The 14,713-nt window shown below is 41.4% G+C and overlaps 1 long non-coding RNA gene across 3 annotated transcripts in view; it reads left to right on the top strand.

The window, feature by feature from the left end:
- Positions 1 to 14,713, top strand: part of LOC128629401 (uncharacterized) — a 78,949-nt gene that overhangs the window by 4,588 nt on the left and 59,648 nt on the right. The gene's annotated exons all lie outside the window — the stretch shown is intronic.

Genomic DNA, 14,713 nt, shown 5'->3' with positions numbered 1-14,713 from the left:
AGTCACAATCTTCAACACAACTGGACAAGATATCGAAACTCCTCCTGCGTTCCATTCAGAAGTAGGCTGCCTAGGTAGGGAGGAGACTTCTAAAGTTTCTTGATCTATAGGTGGGTGGGTGTGTGGATGGGTGTGTGGGTGGGTGGATGGGTGGGTAAATGGTTACATAACTATTCAAATATATAAATGGATGGATGTGTGGATGTCTGTCAATGATGAGGATGGATATAGATGGATAAATATGTAGACGGGTCGACATACTGCGTGATGAATACGTGGACTGGTGGATGGCAGAAGGGATGCAGTTATGTTAGGTCAACTATTTAACTTAATGTTTGCAGTTCCATATGTTTATTTAAATAAATGCGTGAATGGTTGGATATATTAGTGGATGGATGGATGGATGGATGGATGAATGAATGGGTGGATGTAAACATGGACACAATCACTTCAATCACTTCCTGTTTGCAGTTTTGTATATTTAATCAAATGGATGGATGGATGGGATGAAATACAATCTACTACTTCCTATATACAGTATATAGCTGGATGGCGGAATAGACGGGGCTTGATGGATGGATGCAATCACTTTAGCTAATTATTTGACTTCCTGTTTACAGGTCTATTTATTTATTTTAATGTGCATGAATGCATGTGTGTATTGGTGGATGGATGGATGGATGGATGGATGTATAGATGAATGGATGGACATATAAGTTGATGGACTGATGGATCTATGCATGACTATGGATATATTGGTGGATGGATGGATGACTAGATGGATATTGCTGGATTGATGGTTGGATATATTGGTGGATGGTTGGATGGATGGATATTGGTGGATGGTTGGATGGATGGATATTGGTGGTTGGATGGATGGATGGATATTGGTGGGTGGATGGATGACTAGATGGATATATTGCTGGATGGATGAATTGATGGATGGATTCATGAATGGATGGGTATATTGGTGGATGGATTGATGTATGGATGATTGGATGGATGGTTGGATATATTGGTGGATGGACTGATGGGTGGATGGATATTTTGGTTGATCAAATGATGGTTGGATGGATATATTGGTAGATGGATGCATGGGTATATTTGTGGATGGATTGATGACTGGATGAATATATTGGTGGATGGATGGATGGATGGGTATATTGGTGGATGGATGGATGGGTATATTGGTGGATGGATGGATTGGTATATTGGTGGATGGATTGATCCACCATATATTGGTGGATGGAGTGGATGGATGGATCTACTGATGGGTGGATAAGTACTCATTTCAACCCACTACTTCCTGAAAGCAGTGAGCATCTCAGTATCTCTGAGATACTCTCAGCCTCTCAGTATCTCACCACTAGATGTCAGTGTTGTCTTACATCTCACCTCATAATTATCCAGGTTCAGTCTCTCTCACTTTCTCTCTCACTCTCTCACACACTCCATTTTCACCTCATCAAGACCTCATTAATGAGCTGATGAGCTCGGTTCTTCTCGGTGTGAACAGGAACCACTAAAACATGCAGTTTTGCTAACAGTAAGCTTGTGTTCGAACACACAGCACGACCCCTCAGCACTACCCCATGTAAAGTCACTTTCCAGCTCAGTGTCGGTGCACTGTTTACTCGTTCTTACAGAGTCTGCAGTTTGATTTCATATTATTATTCTTTAAAGACATAACACACTGAAATTTAAATTCTTTCACTCTCTCATTCCATCTTTCTCAACCATTTTCTTTCTTTCTCCGTGTAATTCTTAACCCTATACATTTTTACGTCGACACAATGACAAAGCATAACATCGCATGTGTGGGGTGTTTTTTTTTTTTCTCCTCACATTTTTCCACATATTCCTCACAAAACTCTTCCAATCACACATGATATTGAGATGATTTTTTTCATATATATAAGGATCTCTTTTTTTCAGGGTATTTCCTACACGATCCATGCATCTGATGTAGCCTACAGACCTGATTATCCTCTCTCTCTCCGGCACTAGTTTACTGACACAAATCAACCTGAGGTTTCGGATCCGCTAACAGGTTTTATTCCGTCACTGTTTTGTAACTCTCTACCGTTTTTGTGAAACCAGAACAAACCTGGCGTAGTGTAAAAACGAACCTCATGCTGGACTAGTTTGTGAGGTCGCATTCACCGGCTAATTAATAGACTACAAATAAGGCTGACGTTCGTGAACTAGCTAGTTCTAGCTAGGTATGTTTTTCTTTGATTTTTTTCTTCAGTTTTGCTGCTGTTTTGTGATGAGTGTTAATGTTATTAGGGCAGATATACTGTGATACACTTTTAATAAGACGGTAGAGAGTCTCTTTCCATGAATCCATGCAGCATTGAGTCCAACTGGTGGAAAAATCGTCAGAAGTCTATAGTCGGTCTGTATTTTTTGGGTTGTTTTTGTTTATTGTTGAGTAAAAATGCTCGATTTTGCTGCGGCTTTAAAAAAAAAAAAAAAAAAAAAATTCGCAGAGCTTTACGTGCTTTTTTTTTTTTCTTCTTCTTTGTTTTTCTTTCTTTTTTTTGTGGAAAACTACTCGCATTGGTGAAATTTACAATCGTGCGAAATCTTCCTTTTTTTAGCTGTACTCGCGCCACACGCACGTGACTCGAACGGGGCTTGGACTGAACGTGACGACGTCATCGTGACGCGTCTCGGCCCGGACCTGCGAAAAATCCGCCGCCATTTTTGAAAAATCGTGAGCTCCTCCGAATGTTACGCCGTCCCCTTGATTTCTGAATCCATTTCTTCACGCGATCGCAGGTTCGTGGAACCCAGGACGGACCGTACAGTGAACGAGTGCGCGGCGAGTATAAAACGGACGAGGGATTTCCACGTTTTCATGCGACGGAGCCTGAAATTTCACTGCAACCGCCTCCGCGAAACGTTCTGTAGAGGAAAAAGCATGTTTTTGGGGCGGGGGGGTTTTCCCCCCTCTCTCGCATACTCCATTGTGCTTCACGTTCTCCTTCAACCTCAACGTCTAAAAACTAAAGCAAGAAGGAAAGATACCGAACTTTAGTCCTTTGTGAACTCGGAGAGTTCTGCCTTAAGGCCTGTACACTAATATCCTAAATATTAACCTCGTGCAGATGTGTATGCAGTTCCATTTATGGATTTTGTGCATAATGTAACTGGCGCACGCTTACAGAGACACACACACACACACACACATCTTCGACTATCAAGAAGTAATCATGTTAAAGCGCGATTAAAACTTGCTCTAATTACCTCTGGCCTCATTAAGGGAATGGAAGATGAGCGCAGAGTCATTTAGGCAACGGAGCGAGTCTGTGTTCTGCTCGGTTATTTAAAGATTCAGCTAAACCAAACTGATATACATTATTTAAATAAAAATGAATCACCAGGGAGTTTATGGGCCTGACAAGTAACACAGAGCTGTGTGTGTGTGTGTGTGTGTGTGTGTGTGTGTGTGTGTGTGCACCAGATGAACTTGCACGCAGGTTTGCAAACAAATCACACGTTTCTCATAAGGTTTTATTTTTACTCCTATTTATGTGAATGTATCATTTTTTTTAACTCTGTGTGTGCGCTCTTTACAGATTTCTCCCTGTATTGAATTTCCATGCCCGAATCTAAATATGTGTGTGTGTGTGTGTGTGTGTGTGTGTGTGTGTGTGTGTGTTCCTTTTGAGATTTGTCCTGTGGGTGGTCTCGAGGCCCGTAGGCGTTTACCGAGTTTTTGCCAGGGTCGAATAATTTTGAGCGAGCGTTGTTTATTTTCCCGTCTCAGCCTGATGACATCATACGCTAACGAGCAGCGCTAAGTCGACAGTACGTGTCATAAAATAATGAGCGACGTAGCGGAGTCCCTGCTGCACGCCGAAGTTGGTTATTTTCCTATAACAGCATGTCCCCGAGCGTTTTATTCCTCTTCTACCGCGGCTGCTGGGTGACGGTTACGGTTAATATTTATTAAAGGACGACAACGTCGTACCGTTTTTGTGTTAGAGTTGTATTTAGCTTGTGTTGCGGAGAAACCGCGAAAGCGTGAACGCGTCTGTGCTGAAGATGTCGGGAAAATGATGGAGACACTGGAGACTCCTTCCGTACATGTTGTAGAAATGTCTCCTGTTCACTAAACGACGACAACCCCCCCCCCCCCCCCCCACAAAGTTCATTTCAACTGGATTTGAAACAGTACATACATGTGAAAATTGTAAACGGGGTGTGTGTGTGTGTGTGTGTGTGTGTGTGTGTGTGTGTGTGTGTGTGTGTGTTGCTGTTTAGGCTCCCAGACTCCTGCTCAGATATCAGAAAAGACTTCTGAGATGACGGGAGATTGACAGCTGATTAGTGTAGTGGACAGACATGGGAAAGGGCTTTCTGAGGTTTCTTGGAAACATATATACACACACACACACACACACACACACACGCACACATGCACACACACACGCGCGCAAACTGTCAGTTCAGTCAGAACTTCAGAAAAGTCATGCTTTCTAATAAAGTCTTATTCCAGCCCCCATCCATCTCCTGTTAGAAGGGTCAGACAATGTTAACTCTGTGTGTGTGTGTGTGTGTGTGTGTGTGTGTGTGTGTGTGTGTGTGCGAGATGGAGTCTGGACATTGATAAATTCCCTCCGCCAAACGATCGATAAATGTCCGTTATGGGCCTGCGATGGCCTGCAGCCAGCATCATAATTATTCTGTCACACAGTGCTGAGACACACACACACACACACACACACACACACACACACACACACACACTCTAAGTTAAGCGCTGACATGTGATTGGCAGGTGGACAGCTGTAACCGAGGGCAACATGCATAGACCTACCCCTTCAGCCACCCACACACGGCCTTGCGGGATACACGGTCACATGACCACCAGAGTAACAGACAGACAGGAAAACACACACACACACACACACACACACACACACACACACACATTCACTCACTGCTAGACAAACAAGGAGCACTCAACGCAATTATTATGGGAACAAATCTCAAAAGTCTACTTACTTCCATGAAACGGTATTTCCACACACACACAGTTTAAAAAGTACATTTCCGCTGCTAATATTAAGCGCTGATAAGCATCAGTAAAAACAGAAGCCGTGGCCTGTGTGTGTGTGTGTGTGTGTGTGTGTGTGTGTGTGTGTGTGTTAGTTATAATAACAGTGTTCCGAGCGTGAGAGCGTGAGCTGATTATTAAATATGAATTGGAACAAATCCACGGTTTTGCCCTGTCTGATTGGAAGGTCATAGACATGAAGACCTACACACACACACACACACACACACACACACGCACACACATACAGGCTCTCAGACCTGACAAAACAAATCATTTTCATTCACTCCTGACAGTTTTCCTTCACTAGTTGCACTGGAATGTGTCTGGTTTTAGGCCTTCATGAGGAACAAAAAGTCCTCATAATGAGAAGTTGTGTGAAATGTCTTCGGTTACGAGGTCCTTACAAAATCAAATAGTTTTTACAACAACAAAAAAACATGCAGCTTTTACTTGAAATAAATTATAGTTACCAAGGATACAGTTAGGTTTAGGATTAAAATGTAGGCGTTGCATAAATTGGCTACATTAATAATTATATCGGCGATATCAGAAGGTCCTCACAAAACTTGTGTGTGTGTAGCACCCCTTACTATTATTACTTACTACTTAATGCTACTACTTGTATTACTTAATACTTAATTATTACTGCTAGTAATTACTACTACTACTTAATACTACTTACAACATGCTACTACTTCCTACAAATACTACTACTACTGCGTACTACTTACTAATTCTTCTTACTAGGACTATTTACAACCTTCTATCAAATACTACTTACAACTTGCTGCTACTTACTACTAACACTATTTATTAGTATTACTTACAACTTACTAATTCTACTTCTCGCTACTACTATTACTACTTAATACTACCTACGATTTGGTACTACTTGGACGACTACTACTTACTACTCCTCCTGACCGCTGTAACTACTTAGTACTGAATAGTACTTCAGTTTAATACTACTGCTACTACTACTACTACTACTAACCTGCAACTGCTTACTACTGCCTTTTACTGCTACTTATTACTTAATGCTACTACTATTTAGTACTACAATTTACTACTGCTACTTTGTAATACTTACTAATTCTGCTTACTGCTACTAATTAATATTACCACTATTTACTATGTATTACTACTACTTACTACTGTTTACGACTTGCTGCTACTGCTTACTACGTGATACTACTTACTACTACCACTATTTACTACTACTTACTGCCACTACTTAGTACTTAATACTGCCACTACTTACTACTACCACTATTTACTACTACTTACTGCCACTACTTAGTACTTAATACTGCCACTACTTACTACTACCACTATTTACTACTACTTACTGCCACTACTTGGTACTTAATACTACCACTATTTACTACTACTTGCTGCCACTACTTAGTACTTAATACTGCCACTACTTACTACTACTTACTGCCACTACTTAGTACTTAATACTGCCACTACTTACTACTACTTACTGCCACTACTTAGTACTTAATACTGCCACTACTTACTACTACCACTATTTACTACTACTTACTGCCACTACTTACTACTACCACTATTTACTACTACTTACTGCCACTACTTACTACTACCACTATTTACTACTACTTGCTGCCACTACTTAGTACTACCACTATTTACTACTACTTGCTGCCACTACTTAGTACTTAATACTGCCACTACTTACTACTACTTACTGCCACTACTTAGTACTTAATACTGCCACTACTTACTACTACTTACTGCCACTACTTAGTACTTAATACTGCCACTACTTACTACTACCACTATTTACTACTACTTACTGCCACTACTTACTACTACCACTATTTACTACTACTTACTGCCACTACTTAGTACTTAATACTGCCACTACTTACTACTACTTACTGCCACTACTTAGTACTTAATACTGCCACTACTTACTACTACCACTATTTACTACTACTTACTGCCACTACTTACTACTACCACTATTTACTACTACTTACTACCACTACTTACTACTACCACTATTTACTACTACTTACTGCCACTACTTACTACTACCACTATTTACTACTACTTACTACCACTACTTACTACTACCACTATTTACTACTACTTGCTGCCACTACTTAGTACTACCACTATTTACTACTACTTGCTGCCACTACTTAGTACTTAATACTGCCACTACTTACTACTACTTACTGCCACTACTTAGTACTTAATACTGCCACTACTTACTACTACTTACTGCCACTACTTAGTACTTAATACTGCCACTACTTACTACTACCACTATTTACTACTACTTACTGCCACTACTTACTACTACCACTATTTACTACTACTTACTACCACTACTTACTACTACCACTATTTACTACTACTTACTACCACTACTTACTACTACCACTATTTACTACTACTTACTACTACTACTTACTACCACTACTTACTACTACCACTATTTACTACTACTTGCTGCCACTACTTAGTACTACCACTATTTACTACTACTTACTACCACTACTTACTACTACCACTATTTACTACTACTTACTGCCACTACTTACTACTACCACTATTTACTACTACTTACTGCCACTACTTACTACTACCACTATTTACTACTACTTACTACCACTACTTACTACTACCACTATTTACTACTACTTACTACCACTACTTAGTACTACCACTATTTACTACTACTTACTGCCACTACTTACTACTACCACTATTTACTACTACTTACTACCACTACTTACTACTACCACTATTTACTACTACTTGCTGCCACTACTTAGTACTTAATACTGCCACTATTTACTACTACTTACTGCCACTACTTACTACTACCACTATTTACTACTACTTACTGCCACTACTTACTACTACCACTATTTACTACTACTTACTACCACTACTTAGTACTTAGTACTGCCACTACTTACTACTACCACTATTTACTACTACTTGCTGCCACTACTTAGTACTACCACTATTTACTACTACTTGCTGCCACTACTTACTACTACCACTATTTACTACTACTTGCTGCCACTACTTAGTACTTAATACTGCCACTACTTACTACTACTTACTGCCACTACTTAGTACTTAATACTGCCACTACTTACTACTACTTACTGCCACTACTTAGTACTTAATACTGCCACTACTTACTACTACCACTATTTACTACTACTTACTGCCACTACTTACTACTACCACTATTTACTACTACTTACTACCACTACTTACTACTACCACTATTTACTACTACTTACTACCACTACTTACTACTACCACTATTTACTACTACTTACTACTACTACTTACTACCACTACTTACTACTACCACTATTTACTACTACTTGCTGCCACTACTTAGTACTACCACTATTTACTACTACTTACTACCACTACTTACTACTACCACTATTTACTACTACTTACTGCCACTACTTACTACTACCACTATTTACTACTACTTACTGCCACTACTTACTACTACCACTATTTACTACTACTTACTACCACTACTTACTACTACCACTATTTACTACTACTTACTACCACTACTTAGTACTACCACTATTTACTACTACTTACTGCCACTACTTACTACTACCACTATTTACTACTACTTACTACCACTACTTACTACTACCACTATTTACTACTACTTGCTGCCACTACTTAGTACTTAATACTGCCACTATTTACTACTACTTACTGCCACTACTTACTACTACCACTATTTACTACTACTTACTGCCACTACTTACTACTACCACTATTTACTACTACTTACTACCACTACTTAGTACTTAGTACTGCCACTACTTACACTACTTACTGCCACTACTTAGTACTTAATACTACCACTATTTACTACTACTTACTGCCACTACTTGGTAGCCTACTTAATAGTACTACCACTAGGTATGTAGTACTCACTGCATCTCTTCAAATAGCAAAGTAGTCAGCTTGGATTATATATATTTATAATCCAAGTTGATGGACGCGGGATACCATGTGACCTTCGTGCGAGTGGTATAAGTAACTCTGTGTGTGTGTGTGTGTGTGTGTGTGTGTGTGTGTGTGTGTGTGTGTGTGTGGCCACATGATTCAGCATGTTTAACCGAGTGGGTGATACCAATAAACCTGCTCAGAGTTCACACAGTCATTCACACTAAATAATACTTTAATTAAGGTCCAAACGTGAAAGGGCAACCGCAACCTCGGCGCCTACAGCAAGCTAACATGCTAACACAGACACTGACCTTTGCCCTTTGGCTTTAGATTTATTTATTTATTTTCTTTTTAAATTGTGACGTCTGTTAAGATCGATAGAAACTCGACTGCACGACTTAAACACGAGTTACATTTAGCACACGAGTTAGCGGTGGCATGTTGGATACAAAGATCCTGCTAATATTATTAACATCAGCCTCATGCCTTGGGTATATGAGATTGAAACGCCACACACACACACACACACACACACCTGCCACAGGACAGAGCTAACGTGAGCTGATAATTGCTGATTATTGATTATAGATTAGCTCTCTCTTTATTTGAGTTTAAGGCCCTCTGGCACAGCAAACACACACACACACACACACACACACACAAACACACACACAGTTTAGCAGCAGCTGCTTAGACACCCTGTGGTGTAGTGTGTACGTGTGCGTTTGTGTAAAAGTCCGGCTCAACCACGTGCAGCTGCTGCCACTCAGCGCCCATTGTCATGGAGACCACCTCCCAGCATACACCACACAACTGCCCCATTGTATTGTGGGAGTAAAAGATTTCACGCTTAGCCCAGTTATAGCCCAGCTGCCTCTAAGCAGACACGCGTGCGTGTGTACGTGCGTGCGTGTGTGTGTTTGGTCTGTCTGCGCCTCCATATGCCTGTATATTTTGCGTCTGCTCCATATTTAGCCCAGTCTCTTCACAGATCTTCAAAACGTTAAGTGTTTATTCATAGGAACTTTGAGGCGGGGTTTTCATTAGCAAGGGATTGATATCCGGGGTGAGTGTGTGACGTAGCTACAGCGCGGACTAGCTTGTTAGAAAAACAGAAACGAAACAAATCTCCGCTTCCGTGAGGAAATTTCCGGCTGCTGGTACATCTTTGCTCAGTATTCGGTCGGATCGGTGACCCGAGCTGCTACCGTGTGCTCAGCGTTAGTGTTTTGTATTACGACGTACCGCTAGCTAGCATAACGATCCTGTGTTGCATCATATCAGCTTTAAAAAAAAAAAAAAAAAACATTTAAAAAACCTACTTATTTAAGGATATATTTCATACAGTATAGTTAGCTAAATATTTCATCACTGATATGTTTGCTTTAAAGATTACTATAGAGTTAGCTAGCTAGCCTGCTAATCGCTTTGTGTCGTGCAAAATGCTGTCTATCTTGAGGTCGCAGCCAGTTGCCACGGTTTCCCTTGTACGGAAAAGTTTTTTTTGTTGTTGTTGTTTTTTTTTAAAGAAAATATACATTTTGACCTTGGGGCAAATTTGTAATATTTGCATATATATATACGAAATATCTATATTTTGAAACCTACTGTACACACAGAGCGCTAGCTAGTGAGGGATAGCTACACAAGCTACATAGCTAGCTACATATACCTTTTGTTCACGTCATTGACGGTCTCTCCGCCCGCCGTCGCGGTTACGTTTATACGATTTAACAACTTTTTTTTTTCTTTTTTTTTTTTTTTTTTCCACGTTCTCCCGAAGAAGCGGAATTTTCCGCACGTCGTGCTGACGTCGAGTCAATTCGCCGTGTCGGACCCGCTGTAAATCTGACCCATGAGATGATGTCGTCACGACTTTATAATAAGCCGGGTTTACTTTCCGAACGTTTACGTTCGCGCGTATAATATTAAAAGCTCATTCGAGGCGAACGACGAGACTTGATCCCAGATCAAGCTGTAAATAGTTGTAACGGCTGCAAATGTTTGAGTTGAGGAGTTAAAGTGGAGCTCACGTCAACACGTCCTGTTGGAACTCTGCGTAAGCGTTTGAGGTGTTTGCGTGGTTATACGCGTGTATGTGTAACTCGGTTTTTATTGTTTTATTGCCAGTAAGTTGCTCGCAATGGTGTCGTATCTGAAGCTCAGGCCTGGAAGGCAGATATTCATGCATGGCCAAACATTAGTGCACTGTCTCATCACAATATCATACACTCATCATAATTCCACTTATTCATAATTGAATAATCTCTCTGAGCCGCAGCCCTGCTGGGATTCGGTGCTTAACCAAATGATCTGCGTCATCTGTCATTGACTGCCAAAAAGACCCCATCCTTGCTCCTGCTGTGTGTGTGTGTGTGTGTGTGTGTGTGTGTGTGTGTGTGTGTGTGTGTGTGTAAAAGAGAGAAAGTGATAGACTCTTGTTTTGTTTATTGAAGATTTGCTAAATGGTGAAATGTGTAAATCTTTATTTATTTATTTATTTATTTTCTTTAAAAGAACTAGTAGTACTGTATTTGCAATAAGGAAGAAGGTGGTACGAGCTCAAATAACACACACACACACACACGCACGCACGCACGCACGTGCGCATACAATTCTTTGAGTCTAGTAGGTCATTAGCTCATTAGTTGGAGAATAAAAGAACAGCTTGGCTGCCGTTAAACATTTGAATTACGCACGCACGCACACACACACACACACACACACACACACACACACACTAAAACAAAAATAACAACAATAAAAGTGAATTGTGAACTGTGTGTGTGTGTGAGAGAGAGAGTTTTGAATTATTAAATAAAAAAAAACAAAGAGCAACGTAATTAGTACATCAATAAATCAATAAGAAAACATTTTCAACTTGCCTGCTGTGTGTGTGTGTGTGTGTGTGTGTGTGTGTGTGTGTGTGTGTGTGTGTGTGTGTGTGTGTGTGTGTGTGTGTGTTAGGACTTTTTAGGAAATAATGATCATGTTGACCTAGTGGGGACATGTGATGGTTCCCCATCAAATGAGGTTTAAGATAGTGAGTGTGTGTGTGTGTGTGTGTGTGTGTGTTGCTGAGGTTAAAGATGTGGTGTGTGTGTGTGTGTGTGTGTGTGTGTGTGTGTCCATGGGATTTGATTTGACTGTCGTTTAAAATGATGATGGAATAACTCTCTCTCTCTCTCTCTCTCTCTCTCTCTCTCTCTCTCTCTCTCTCTCTCTCTCTCTCTCTCTCTCGCGCGCGCGCACGGCCCTGAGCCATAGCCTGGAGGCAGTCTGTGTGTTGGCTAGCCAGGGGCGATGACTGTGATACTCTAACTGCACTCTGTCAGAGAACATTAGACTGCAAAAGCAGCAATAAGAGTCTGATTATACACACACACACACACACACACACACACACACACACACACACACACACTCAGTCTCTCAGACTGTCTCTGAGTAAGACTTCGAGTGATATTGCTTGGGCATGATGCAGTGTGTGTGTGTGTGTGTGTGTGTGTGTGTGTGTGCGTGTCTATTTTTTCATTACTGTCTCATTACTGCCTAAATGAGCTGCAAAACATTTTCTCTTGTTTGTGTTGTGTCACTCATCATTATCTAAACCAGACCTGGTGTCCTGCGCAAAAAACCCCAGCAAACAACAAAGGCAACTAAAACTACACAACAAACCACAAAGTAAACGGAATGAATCTTTAAAACTCTGAAAAATACTAATGAAATAAACATAAACAACTCAACCTGAAGCTAGAAACAAACCGTCATAGCTCCTTATGGATGTTCTCTCCCGCTGAGAGCGAAGTCAAACAAGTTCACTGCCTGTCTGTCTGTCTGTCTGTCTGTCTGTCTGTCTGTCTGTCTGTCTAAAGGGCTGACATGGGACAAGGTTGAAATATGCGGTTATGTTTTTGTTGTATGTGTGTGTGTGTGTGTGTGAGTGTGTGTTTGTGTGTGTGTTGAAGCCGCATGGGGTCAGCAGTGTCCTGTGAGAGAACAACAGGAAATGGACACACATGGCTTAGATTTATTGTGTCGACCACTTCCCATTCAGATTTCATTATACACACGCACGCAAATACAGACACACACACACACATGTATATATATACACACGCAGATACACACCCATTCAGACTGATTCCCATGCACGCACAAATACACACATATACCGGTACACACTCGCGGGTTGGAGTCCCGCTGCGGGCCTGCGTGTGGGCGGAGTCCGCATGCTCTCCCCGTGCTGCGGGGGTTTTCTCCGCGTAATCCGGTTTCCTCCCCCAGTCCATCTTCTCCCGTTCCTCATGAGCACTGGCCTCCAGTCCAGTAGTATTCTTGGGCATGCGCGCTGCCTCCGCCTTCTTCACATCCCTTCACATGACTTTCTATGGTCAGGTGACTGTGACGGACCTGTAGAACCTTCCAGAACTACTTCTGGTGGAATCTGAGGTGTGCTGGGGATCGTCGTCCTGTCGGAAGGTCCGATGACGCCCAAGCTTCAGCTTCCTCACGTTTTCCCCTCGGATTTCCCGATTCCACCGGAGACTCCTTACTCCATGCACGTTAAACACACGTTTAAAAAAAACCCCATCATGCCACCGATGACACGTTCTCCGACCTGCTTTGTGGTTATTATCCGACCTGCACGTCCCTGTGAACGAGCTGTTACTATAGAAACAATAACGTACCGGAACGAGCGCATGGATCTAAACCTGCGCTACTGTCAGAGCTGCTGTTGTAGAAAATGAATCAACAGCTTCTGACCAATCAGAACGCAGAATTCGGCGGCGCCGTTTGAATCCGAGTGATATGACGAGATTTGTGCTGAACAGCTTCTTTAATATAGTTTTTAACTTTAATGCTTCATAACAGCTTCTTTATTCAAGTTTTCCTGCAATATATTTTCCTTTTTATATATATATATATATATTGTGTGTGTGTGTGTGTGTGTGTGTTTCTTTAAAAACTTGAATATGAATGCAAACTCGGTTCACAAAAACATTTTTGTTTTTATTTCTTTATGTGATAGTGTTGGTGTTCTTTTTGCACGTGTGTCGTCTGTGTATGTGCATAGTTCAGTGAAAGACGTGTGTGTGTGTGTGTGTGTGTGTGTGTGTGTGTGTGTGTGTGTGTGTGTAATTGGGTAGGAGGCCTATGGCCGTGTTTAGCGATAATGACCTTCACCGTGAGTGGAGTTTCATTAAGTCATTAAAGGCCCATTTCCAGCCTCTCATCAGCGCTAACCGCTAAGCGCTAACCTGTGGGGTGTGACAGAGAGCGAGAGAACTTTCCTGAAGGACAGTGGAGGAGGGGAGCCGCCGTCGTCCTCGGCGTCTCCGTCGCCGTCGTCGTCTTCATCGTTCGTTACCGCGACTCTAACTGTTCCAGTCGCTCTAACTGTTCTTTACTGCTGGGGAGTCAGGGGCGTTAGCGAAAGTTAGCGTAGCATTAGCGCAGCGCCTCATTGCCAAGCTAATATTCCCACCGAAACCCTACGAGGCTGACGCTAGGAGGGACGGCAAAACGCTACTTAATGTTCCTGCACATCCATTATGGTTATTTTCAGAGAACCCAAGTGTAAAATGATTACTCCTCTTAAAAATAATCACTCATAATCGACTCATTTGTGGCTGTTGCTATGTTTTCCAGCAACAGTTA

The sequence above is a fragment of the Ictalurus punctatus genome, chromosome 2 (genome assembly GCF_001660625.3).
Source record: "Ictalurus punctatus breed USDA103 chromosome 2, Coco_2.0, whole genome shotgun sequence".
Lineage (NCBI taxonomy): Eukaryota > Metazoa > Chordata > Actinopteri > Siluriformes > Ictaluridae > Ictalurus > Ictalurus punctatus.
This window is presented reverse-complemented; position numbering and strand designations above follow the sequence as displayed.